The following is a 10,121-nucleotide window of genomic DNA, read 5'->3' on the forward strand; positions in this document are numbered from 1 at the left end:
GGACTGAGGGGTTTGTTTTTGGGGCATCCATGTGGCACTCGTTGGTGGTAGCCTGTCAATTGTCGTCCCAAAATCATTACAGTTCAGTCACACGTGATCGGTGGTGGTTACTGACATGGCGATTCATTTGAATTAAATGCACATTACTGGTCCCGCTCTGGATAGGGTATGCAGGTTAATTTATATGCTTTCTTATCTATTAAGCATCATTTTAGGTATTGCACAAATGTCTCATCGTCTTCTCCAACACCGTTTGGTCTTCTGCGCATGTAGAAGTGGGAGGTTGCTATAAAACAAGAGAAGAGTGACAACTTTTGTTTTTCTTTAACTCTTGTTATTGTCTCTGCTTTTAATCCTTGAGGTTCTTTCGAAAGATTCTTTTCCTTCCTTCTCGTTGTCTACTTCGTCTGTCTCCATGGCCGCTCGTCAGGGAAATCTAGACTCCTTCTTTACTGATTTCGTCAGGCAAGTTGGCACCACATCATTATTGGTGGAGAGGGAGGCGGCCATGGCCATTGATAGTGGGAGGAGCTTCTGGCCTCTTGTGCCTATGTCTCAAGGTGACTGCCTATACGGAATTGATGTGCCTATACGATGCTACAGAGGTTTCCATGTCCTACAAGTGTCAGGAGCCCCAGATTATGGTTTTCACACCGTCCTGATCCCCCCAGCCATCCTTGCTGCTAGCGGGCATCAACTTCTGTTGGCGTCAATGTTCCTTAGGTATTTTATACGAGAAGCTAGAAGACACTGTACAACAACTTAATGACCCCACCTGCAGGAGGCGCAAAAGCTATATTTTCTTGCCTTTTATTTGGATGTCTATCTGTGAGAGGTTTTAGCTAAACGTGAAGCCATAGACTCTGCGTCCTCTCCTTCTACATGTTGCTACTCTCAATGGTGATGAGTTAGAGGAAAGGTTTGTGAGGTCTATAGGGGGAAGCGATGGTTTCAAGAAAAAAGGCACAGAATTTTTAAAATGAGTGAGATTAGGATGAAGTTGGCCTCCTTGGATGGTTACATGTGGAAGTCGTATGCTCAGACAGTGCGCTACTCTGTTCCATTCTGCATCGGCATGCCTGTCCCCGAAGGCGGGGATAATCAGTGTGCTCTTGACATGGGAAGTGCTGTCATGAGTATGGTGCGGTTAATTTTGTGGCCTGCATTATTGGTTATTTGGATTGCTTAGGTGAGGCACAACTCTCTGTCTACCGTCTGAATCGGGTGCTCCGGCAATTCGGGTATAATGACATGGGTGCCCAATTTTTGAGGATTTTCGTTGAGGACGTGATCTGGGTCCGGTGCCATAATTGTGCTTTCCCTGGGTGAGCTCGGTTTCTACTGGCTGGGTACGGCAAGGTGCAGGTGTGTAGGTCTCTCCATTTCTCATACCTCTACACATTGTTCGGGGAGTTCCAAGAGTTGTTGTGGACGAACCCTAATCCACGCCATGTGTCAGCCCCTCCCGAAGGCCACACTGACAGCCAGAGGGGGGATGGAGTTTCTGGTCACCCCAACCCACCGAAGAGGCCACCGTCCAAGCGTGCCGAAAAGTGACCGGCTGCCAATGAAGGGGAGTGTAGCCATCCCCCTCTAATGAAGAGATCTAGGTCTGTAAGGTTGCCCCGCGCTTGATATTCTATCAGGGTGCCTCAGCACCTGGTTGTGGCTCCATTGCGAATTCGTGAGGGTGGTCAGGGGTCTCTGGCTTCGACTGCTATGGGTGGGCCTGCAGATGGCTAGGGGGTCCCAGCAGTAGCCCCTGTGGAGGGGGCCATTCTAGTTGTGAAGCCAGTAGAGCTAGCTATTGCACCATCTTCTCCCAGGGGTGCCATAGTTTGATTTTTGAGTGCGCAGATGAAAAGGAAGGCTCCTCCTCGCCCGAAGCGAATTTTCGGGGATGACGATTCGGTAAGCTTCTTGTAAGTTATGCTTTGTGTTGCGTTTTGGCTATGATGAAGCGAAACTATGCTAACTTTGCTTGTCTTTTGGTTCTGTCGTAGCCTGTCGGGAGTGAAGGCAATCAGGCCATCGCAAGTGTTCTGGCAACTCCTCTGGAACAGTTGGCGGAGGCTACGGCAACGACTTCGGTCGGGACAAGTTTGGTGAATATGTGAGCTTGTGTCCTGATTTTATTCTGCTATGTCTATTATATACTACAAGGGCTAACTATGGAACAGTCCTTTATTCTGAGGCGGGTTGATCGCGATGAAGCTCAACCCGATGAAGATGTTTTAGGAATAGATGGGGCAGATCTAGAGATGAGTCATGGTTATATTTCGTTGTCTGTTTGTTCTGTGGCACATAACTAGTCTTGGTATTCTGACTGCTTGTGTATGGCTTCATAGAAGGCCCTCTTCCTCGGGTTTCCGGTTAGGGTGCCAGACACACCCTTCTTCAGTCATCTAGCTGAGGAGTTGAGGGCGATGCAGCCCCCCACGGCCAAACCTGTGGTGGCTAGGGACGCTAAGGGTAGCTACGATGCATGTCGCTCCGATGTCCGGGAGGTACACCAGGTTAGTCAATCAGGATTGGGATCGGAGGCAGTGACACAACGCGTGGAACCTGCCATTGATGTGGATGCTTTTGGGGATGCAGGGGGATGGTCTCTGTTCTCGATCATCTGATGCGATTAGCAATGCTCCCAGGGATAACCATCTACATCCTGAAGTTGTGGTGCCTGAAGCCTCGGGTGAATTGGAACACCACTCGAGGAACGGAGACATGGAGCCCAAGTTTACCATTCCTCCGGAGGAGTTATCTTATAAGGAGGAGCTGGGCCAAATACAGTGAGAGTTATTGGAGTACTACGATAATCAGAACCTCCCACCATTACACTTCCCAGTGGTGGATCCTTTGCGCGTTCAGGGTAGAGGAGTGTAGTACAATGTCTCTAGCGTGGTCGCTGAGTTTGCCTCGACTGTGATTTGTGGTGAGTGGTTGCCGGAGGGAAGACTTCATCCATACATTGTGGGTCCTGCCCTTAACACCGTTGCTACCCTGATGAGTTGTGTTATGCGTCATCCGCCAGAGAAGCTATCATGGGATAACTTCGCCTGCTGGTTGGAAGCATGTCGGGCGTTTTCATCGATAGATTTCTTCATGGAACAGGTTGAATGATGAGTCATGATATTAGTGCATGCCTTTTGGAAGGCAAGCCGAGACATTCCACAAAATGACTTGTTCCACTCCATGAAGGATGTTCGTAGTCGCCGAAAGATTATCGAGGCAGGCATCGCCAGGGTGACAGGAAAGCTCAAGGATCTAAAGGAGGAGTGTGCGCGATAGGAGAGGATCCTTAATGACTACAAGGTGGATTTAGAGAGTTTGAAGTAATTTGAAGAGACTAGCCATGTGTTAGAAACCATATCCGCGATTTGGGAAAAGTGGGCCGAATGACTGTTGTGCTTTGTAATGTAAAAGACGATTCTGGGGTTGTCCCGAATACTATATTGTATAGTAAAAATTTTGTTTGGTATTAGCCTTGTGTGTTTGGTATCAACCTTGTATTGTAGGAAGCTCTTTCAGTTTTCCGTCGTTTGATCATCAAGCACATTGTGTGTTTCTATTCCTCATGGTTGGTCTCTTATCGCAACCATGTTCGGAGGAACAAAGCATTGTTTGCTAGCGAAGCTTCATTGTCGATGTAGAGATAGATGGGAATTGTTTCCATTAGTTCATCGCGATTAGCCAGAGCGCTTGTATGCACTGGGCAGAAATCACCTCTTTGCCAGGGTTCGCCAGAACTTTAGTTGTGCTTGCAACTGCTAGGATTTTGTCTATGCTAGGGGTTGCCAGGATTTTTGTCTTTGCTTGGCGTTGCCAGGGCTTTGTTTGTGCTTGGGGTTGGCAGGGCTTTTTTTATACCTGGGGTTGCTAGGGCTTTCTCTGTGCCTAGGGTGTCGGGGCTTATTGATGTACTCGGGGTGTCTAAAGCTTTGTATGGATGCCTGAGGTGCCGGGGCTTACTGGGATGCCCGGGGTGTCCAGGGCTTTGTATGTGTGCCCGAGGTGCTAGATTGTCTGGGGTGTCGGGGCTTACTAAGATGCCCAAGGTGTCTAGGGCTTTGTATGTGTGCCTGGGGTGCCAAATTTCTTGGGGTGTTTGGGGTTTTGTATGGATGCCTGGGGTGTCGGGGCTTACTAAGATGCCCAAGGTGTTCAGGGCTTTGTATGTGTGCCCAGGATGCCAGATTGCCTGCGGTGTCTAGGGCTTTGTATGGATGCTTGGGGTGCCGGGGCTTACTGAGATGCCAAGGGTGTCCATGGATTTGTATGTGTGCCTAGGGTACCAGATTTCTTGGGGTGTCCGGGGCTTTGTATGGATGCCTAGGGTGCTAGGGCTTAATGAGATGCCCGAGGTGTCCAGGGCATTGCATGTGTGCTCGGGGTGCCAGATTGCTTGGGGTGTTCGGGGCTTTGTATGTGTGCCCGGGGTGCCAGATTGCCTAGGGTGTCTGGAGCTTTAAGAGTGTGATAAACAAGATTTATATATATAAGCAGGTGTATAGCATGTATGACAACAAGGAAGTGTATATATTCTTAATTGAAAGAAAGAAAACGCCTTTATCACTATCATAATGTGAGGCCGTATTGCAAATCACTAAAATGGTTTAAAGAAACTAGTCATGGATTTATTCATAGAAAGATGCACATTTGAATGATAACAGAGATACATAACTAATCAAAGTAAGGTTTCAACCAGTAACCATTTATGGTTTCATCGTCTTCGCCTATGTCTACAGTTTTTAATACATAATAACCCGAGTGGTGGGCTTCCTTTATCAAGTAGGGCCCCTTCCATGTTGGTGCGAACTTTCCTGCAGATTCGGCTTGCTTGACACTTAGAGCTGTCTTCAATACTTTATCTCCTTCTTTAAAGCTTCTAGGCCTTAAGTGTTTGTTGAAGTTTTTAACTAGGGCCTGTTTGTATTTACTTTGCTTTTCTGCAGCCCTATCTCTAATTTTGTCCACTTCCTCGAGCTTCTTTGCAAGTAATGTATTTCAGTCCTCCGGCCTGATCTTCTTAAACATTAAGAAGGCTATCCTGGTGGATACAACTTTTATTTTCACTAGTAATACTGCTTCTTGACCATAAACTATGGAATAGGGCGTCGCCTGTGTGCTCTTCTTGATAGATGTGTGATAAGCCCATAGTGTTTCTGATAGTTTATCTACCCACTCTTTTTGATTATCAACCACTATTTTGCTCAGCATCCTTAATAGTGTCTTTTTTGTGGCCCCACTTGACCGTTGCTCTGGGGGAAATATGTTGTAGATGTCCCAACTTTACCCTGTACTACCCTAGAAGGTTACAGGCTTTCTGATTTTTGATGGATAGGCTGTTATTGGTCAATATCCACATTGATACCCCGAATCTGTGGACTATGTTCTATCTCAGGAAGATTGCTATGTTGGCTACATAGATTCGTCGCAAGGGAATGGCTTCTGCGCACTTAGTGAAGTAGTCTATTGCTACAATGATGAAACAGTACCCGCTAGAGGGTAGATGTATCTTACCTATGAGGTCTAACTCCCAAGTGTGAAAGGGCCAGGGTGTGATAACTGGATACAGGAAGTTGGCGGGCTTGTGGTTCCTTTCGCCATGGGTTTGGCACCTGTGACACCGGCATACATGCCATTGCGTATCTTCCATCATAGACGGCCAATAGAAACTGAGGTGTAGGATGTGGTTATTTAGGGTAAGCTGGCCTTGGTGGGCTGCAAACCACTAAGCATTTTCTGCTGTCTATCTGTGGGACACATTTATCACATTCTCTTTGTACCTTAGTGTAGTCCCACTTCATCGTAGGCCAGTAATATCCCAACCATTGTAGTTTACGGAATAGGGTACTTGTGACAACTCCTTAATTGGCTTTATGAACTTTGTCCAGTACTGCTTTCGCCTCCTACTTGCCTAGGCACCTTGTTCTTACACTGTCTAACTCTCTGTGATATAGTACCCCATGCACCAGTTGGAACTTTGCAATCAACCTGATGTTCTGTGTTCCTATGGTCTGGCATTTCAACTTCTGTATCACTTTGTACCTCCAATCGTCAGCCACTATTTGTCCCTCATCTTCCACTCAGTCTTTTAGGGTGATAGTTGATTGTCTATTGACCATCTAGATAGTAATCTCTATTGGCTCCAGGCTGGCTTGGATTGAATGTACCTGTTCTTGGCTCTATTCTGATGTTCGAAGTCTACATCCAAGTCATGGTCTAGCTTTTGGATCAGGGTCTTATAGGGTAGGATGGTTAGCTCCTTCACTGTCGTACTTTCGTCAAGCTGCCTAATTACCAGCTTGGCATCACCGATCACTTTTATCTTCTTTGTGTAGACTTATATCGCTTTTATTTGGCCGAGGACTAGTGCTTCATACTCTGCTATATTGTGGGAAAAGGGGAACTAAAGCTTAAATGAATACGTAGAGGTTTGTCCATTAGGGGAAGTTAGGGTCACTCCACCGCCGGTCGAGGTGTTCGTGCTACTCCCATCGAAGGTTAGAATCCATTCGCTACTATCCACTAGAGCAACCATGGGTATGTTTCTGAGGACCTCCTCTGATATAGGGAAGTCGAAGCCTGATGGAAAGGTGGCCAATAAGTCCATTGCTACCTGACACTTAATGAGCCTACCGGAGAGGGGAGGGCTATCCATGAAGAACTTATTGGCCACCTTTCCATCAGGTAGCAATGGACTTATTGGCCTACCGGAGAGGGGAGGGCTATCCATGAAGAACATGATTGGGTCACTTCACGCGATGAGATGCACCCTTTGCCCTAGAATATAGTGCCTAAATTTTTGTTGCTCCGTGTGAGAATAGTTCTTCTCTGCTGCCTTGAGGGTTCTGTTGGTGTAATATATGGGGATTTCCACTTCGCTCTCGTCCTCTTGTGCCAATAGGCATCCTATGGCCTCTGTCCCTATTGTGATGTATATCCTAAATTCTCACTCGTCTTTGGGCGGCGACATCACAAGCGCCTTAGCCAATGCTTGCTTCAACCGCTCAAAGTTGTCCTAATGCTCCTGGATCCATCTGAACTCGACAGCTTTCTTGACTAATTTCACCAATGGTAGGGATGCATGCACAAGACCGGGAACAAACCTCCTCAAAAAGGAGACTTTACCAAGGAATGTCTTTAACTGGGACTCAGTTACTGGCGGTGGCAAATCTAAAATGGCCCTAACCTTACTTTCATTTGGATGTATTCAAGTCTGATCTACTCTGTAGCCTAAGAACTTGCCTGACTGCATTCCAAATGCACATTTTAGTGGATTTAGTCTCATCTTGAATTTCTTGCATCGGGTAAAGATCTTCCTTAAGAATTTGGAGTGCTCCTCTCTCTTCTTGGCTTTTATGATTTTGTCATCCATGTAGTACTCTATTTGTTTGTGAATCATGTCATGGAAAACATTAGTTATGGCTCTCCGATATGTGGCTCTAGCATTTTTCAACCCAAAGGGCATCATTTTATAATAAAAATTCCCTATGGGCATTCTAAAGGCCATGTGGGGTGCATCCGCAGGGTCCATAAAGATTTTATTGTATCCATTATAGGCATCTTGGAAAGAGAAGAGTTCATGTCCCACGGTCGAGTCTATCAATACCTCCATATTTGGAAGAGGAAACTCGTCTTTCGAGTAGGCCTTGTTTAGGTCCCTAAAGTCAACACAACATTTCAGCTGTCCATTCTTCTTCCTCACTGGAACTATATTGGCTAACTACTGAGATGTGCTATAGGTTTAATGAAGCCTACTTTCAGAAGCTGCTCTACTTCCTCTTTGATCTTTAATGTTATTTCCAGCCTAAAGATCCTCTACGGCTACTTCACCAGCCAGAATTTTGGGTCTATGCAAAGAGAATGGCGGACAAGTTCTAGGTCGAGTCCTAGCATCTGGTCGTATGACCAGGAAAATACATCCTGAAAATCTTTTAGAAGTGTGATGAGTTTTTCCTTGTCCTCGGTCACTAATTTGGCAGATATGTATAAGGGTCTTTTGTCAGATCCGTCAGCTACTAAGTCGATCTCTTCTAATGGTTCCTCAACTGTGTCGATGGAATGTGTCATGCACTTTGGGGGTACTCTAACCTCATTGAAATATTCCAGTGCATTCTCTTTCGAATCCTGAAGTTGTTTAAATTATTATTTGTCTAGAGTCTTGGGGATTTTATGTTTATATAGATCTGGGGTTTGAATGTTGTACCTTTGTGCCCAATCCAATGGTTGAATCATCGCTCGATGGTATGATCATAGCAATATCAGTTTGTGATGTAGTGAAATAGTGCTGGTTAAAACATTACTTAGAGTCTTCAGTTAGAAAAATGTAATGATTTTTGTAGCAAATATACATGTCTTATTTGAAAAACATCGGTGATAGATGGGGGTTAAAAACCGTTTTTGAAAAATAAATTTCGCTCTCGGTACATGCTACGATAAGGGTACACTAAGAAACCTATAAAATCATACCTCAGGGATGACCTTTTTAGCTGCGAGGCATTCATCGCTCTCATGGTCCTTGACAATGGTATAGTATTCATTTCTATCATCCCTTGTCACCCACATCTGCTTCTCTTTAGGCGTTCCGACGTTCCACTCTCTGGTGGGTGTGGCAGTTTTGTCCCCTCAACTTTGGCTATCCTTGTTTCTCCGTCCTCTGCCAACTCTATGAAGTAGATGGCATCTTGGAGGTGTATTTCGGACTTGTCGAATGGTGCCCTGGTGGTCGGGATCCTTATCGACCTCCCCTAGTATTTGGCCTTGACACATTGGTGGTATGTTGAAGGGACAAGGGCCAAATCATGTATCAGTGGTCACTCCAAGAGTATGTGATAGGAAGTCCTTCCTTGGACTACCTAGAACTATTGCATTATATTGAATGAACTGATCGCAACCAGCAGCTCTATGGACCCCTCGGTGACCGATGGATTACCATTGAAATCCATTACCTCTAATGGAAGCCCTTTGATGTCCTCCTTTTGGACATTCATCAACTCCAATGTGTGGACCAGAATGAGGTTTACAGAACTTCTCAGGTTGACCGTCAATCTATGCATGTCATACCCCCAATCTTTGCCATGATATACAAAGGCCGGTTGTGAAGGGGATCAGTAGCTAGCATGTCGTCTATCGTGAATTCCACACTACTACGACCACGGTTGTAAGGCTACAAGGGGTACTGGAATACTTCTACCAACCAGGGGTGGAGCTAGGGGTGGTAGAGGGGGAACATGGCCCCCCTATGCCTTGAAAATCCCTACAATACCTGATGCTGCACGATCTGGGCACTCCTAGCTAGCTGTGACTTGGCTTCTAGCTGGAATGGACAACACCTGAGAGGAAGGAGAAGGTGAAGGGTTCTCGGGGGGTTTTCCTGGTGGGAACACTCCGATGGCTAAGTTAGAACTGGAGAAATCTCAAGGAAAGAATAGAGAATAAGAGCGCTGAAAGTGCTTAAGCTTCAATACCTCTACTTCGTGAAAGTTAGAGTTCTTTTATGTCGAAGCTCAGTCATACCTGGCATAACCGCCACTACCCTAGCCGTTACTGCCAGGGCAGGCATGGCAGGTGCAGGTTGCTGCTACAGATTACTATCGCCATGTACGGACTTGACTGATGTGCCATGCTTTTCAAAGACGGCAAACAGAACGCTGCCTGGCAAGGGATCAGAGCCTTGCCACCGGGTCCTGCAGGTACGGACGTCAGGTAGGCCTCCCCACAGCCTACCGAGCTACTATACACCGGACTACTTGGGGTAGGTTTGTCTCAATACCGAGGTGCCGAGGTGCCTATGTTGGAGGCGGTGCTGCCCCGAGGTGCTTCTCCCTCGAGACACTTAGCCAAAAACTGGGGTGCTCCCTTCTTAGGAAGGGAGAGCTCAAAGCCCTTTAGGAAGAGCTTGGGCCTCAAGGGGAGCATGGGCCCTGGGAGGAGCTCGGGACCTCCCACACTTGATGGGAGTCAAGGTGGGCCAGGTGTTAGTCATCGGCGAGTCGCTTAACCCGCCGAGTGGCCAGCGTTGGACTCGGCGTGTCTCTCCCGTCGAGTCGCGGTTGTGCTGTCAGGCTGAGCTGTTCTTTGCGCTAACTCACGCACACGTGTCCCCGTGCTACGAGGTC

The 10,121-nt window shown here is 46.7% G+C and overlaps 1 long non-coding RNA gene across 1 annotated transcript; it reads left to right on the plus strand.

Moving 5' to 3' along the window:
* Positions 1 to 880: 880 nt before the first annotated feature.
* LOC148790802 (uncharacterized) lies at positions 881 to 3,481 on the plus strand. The gene is made up of 2 exons (XR_016077714.1): positions 881 to 1,911; positions 2,004 to 3,481. It is a non-coding gene; the product is annotated as an uncharacterized LOC148790802 (long non-coding RNA).
* Positions 3,482 to 10,121: the final 6,640 nt, after the last annotated feature.

Source organism: Nelumbo nucifera, chromosome 6 (genome assembly GCF_055504915.1).
Source record: "Nelumbo nucifera cultivar China Antique chromosome 6, China Antique-T2T, whole genome shotgun sequence".
NCBI lineage: Eukaryota > Viridiplantae > Streptophyta > Magnoliopsida > Proteales > Nelumbonaceae > Nelumbo > Nelumbo nucifera.